We start from the raw sequence: 2,500 nt of genomic DNA on the forward strand, positions 1-2,500 counted from the left end.
TATGCTTATAGTTGGGCAAAATGCAAAGGTCTTATGAAGGTATGTTCTTCAAGAAACTACGGGTAGTTTTCTTTTAACAGTTATTAAAAAAAAAATCATGATTGTGTCAGGATCAGGTGGACAGAAACGAACCCAGTAGTGCAGACAGGACTCAACTCGGCAAATTACAAAAATAAGTCTTTTAATAGAGAATAAAGAACAAAACAAACAGCTGACGTGGCAGCAAAACTTACATGAATTAGAAGACTCAGGGGGAGACTCAAAAGGACTCAGGAAGCTCAGGGAAGACTCAGGAAACGCAGGAAACATGAAGACCCAACGAATACGACCCGACAAAGGAACAACACAGAACAGGAGGCTTATATACAAGGACGCGACCAGACGTGATTACAACAGGTGTGACGAGACACAGGTGGCAACAATTAAACTGACGAGGAAACACTAGGGAAACAGACACAAACAGAGCCAGTAAATAGTACCATCCTTACAGATTGATGATCCTTAATTGATCAAGTATGGGAAATAATTATTTTGTGCTGTTTTTTTAGCATTTTGCATGATCAGGATAGTGTTTGTGTTTCTTGGAGTTCAATTATCAGTTTGAAAACTGTATAAGTTTTAAAATACTGTACTGCACTGTGAAATACTATATAAACTGCATAAGGTTTGAGTACAATTGCAATAATCAGTTTTACATTCATTGTTATTTCATTAAACCTCTTTGCTCCATTTCCCAACTGCTGCACATATTATGGTCACAGAACATTTCTTTGCACAAAGTTTTACAAATACCAGTTTGCTCATTTTTGAGAACTACTGGGCTCGTCTTCTTGACAGCTGTCTTCCTGTCTCACTTCAGTTTTTAGCACCTGTGATAATAAAACATCTACTTGAAACTGTCAAGGAGCAGCTATTCCTGCCTAAATGTAGACAGACTATACCTGCCATCCTCTTGCTCACACTAAAGCAACTTCGTTAAGTAAGCATTACAACAATATAATTTATTATTAGTTAATGGCCGCTTGTCCTGAGCCTGGTTCTGCTGGAGGTTTCTTCCTTTTAAAAAGGAGTTTTTTCTTTCCACTGTTGCCACTGTGCTTGCTCAGGATGGGAGACTGCAACGAAGCCAAGATTAAACTTGTCTGCTGGATTCCTTAGATAGAGAACTTTACTAATTGGCTTTTATGTATGTGAATGTTCCTGTAAAGTGCCCTGAGACAACTTTGTTGCAATTTGGCGCTATATAAATAAACTGAATTTAATTGAAAAATATAGTTCATGCAAAAATACACATAACACATGTTTTTATTTTTTACTTTTACATAATTCAATCTGGTTTTGAAGAAGTTTATAAAATAAACACAAATATAGATTGACAAAAAAAAAAAAAAAAACAGTTTCTTGCTTCACCAAAACTCCTGTTGACATCATTACTGATTTATTTTTTGCAGAATATGGCTAAAACGTAATCAAAAACTGAAATTTAAAGACTTTGTGACAATGTAATGAAATCCTATGTGTGAAGCTTCACAACACACTCTATTCTCTGTATAACAATTTATTGTTTATAAGATTTTGAAAGATTTTAGGTTCTGAGTCAATTTCTGCAGCTTTTGTTGTTGTTGTTGGTGGTGGTGATGTTGAACAGAGCATGAATTTTAAAATACATTTCCAAGAGTACTCAATAGGACTGTAAAAGCTTAGGACCTATAGATCAATAATATTGAGTATGTAAAGTAAGTGCTAAAAGTTGTTGGTAATTTAATACATTGAAAAAATTGAGAGAAAATATAAAGAACATCCTTAGAGTTAAAAATTAGTCAAAACTGGAAGATGAGGGAAGGCAGTAAATAACGAAACTCTATACAGAAAAAGAAAAACAGCTGGTCTAAAAGTTTTGTTCCAAGTTAACAGTCATTCTCAGCCTTCACTGAATATATAGTGACTTGAAATATTGGATAGCATGTTGACTATTATTAGTAGTATTAGTAGTATTAGTAGTATTAGTAGTATTAGTAGTATTAGTATTAGTATTAGTATTGGTAGTAGTATTAGTATTGGTATTAGTAGTAGTATTAGTAGTAGGATTAGTAGTATTAGTATTAGTAGTATTAGTATTAGTATTAGTAGTATTAGTATTATTAGTAGCATTAGTAGTATTATTATTAGTAGTAGTGGTAGTAGTGGTAGTGATAGTAGTAGTGGTAGTAGTGGTAGTAGTAGTAGTAGTGGTAGTGGTGGTAGTAGTAGTGTTATTGGTAGTAGTAGTGGTAGTAGTAGTAGTGGTAGTAGTGGTAGTAGTAGTAGTAGTGGTAGTAGTGGTAGTAGTGGTAGTATTAGTGTTATTGGTAGTAGTAGTGGTGGTGGTGGTGGTGTCTGGAACTCACCTTGAACAAACAACGTTGCATTTCTAGACTACCATTAGTGGAGGGTAATAAGCACAAAGGGTTCTGACAGTTAACTTATATTCTGACTTCAAGCTATTCTCAGCATTTGTTTT

Source organism: Nematolebias whitei, chromosome 2, assembly GCF_014905685.2.
Source record: "Nematolebias whitei isolate Nwh7 chromosome 2, NemWhi1, whole genome shotgun sequence".
NCBI classification, from domain to species: Eukaryota; Metazoa; Chordata; class Actinopteri; order Cyprinodontiformes; family Rivulidae; genus Nematolebias; species Nematolebias whitei.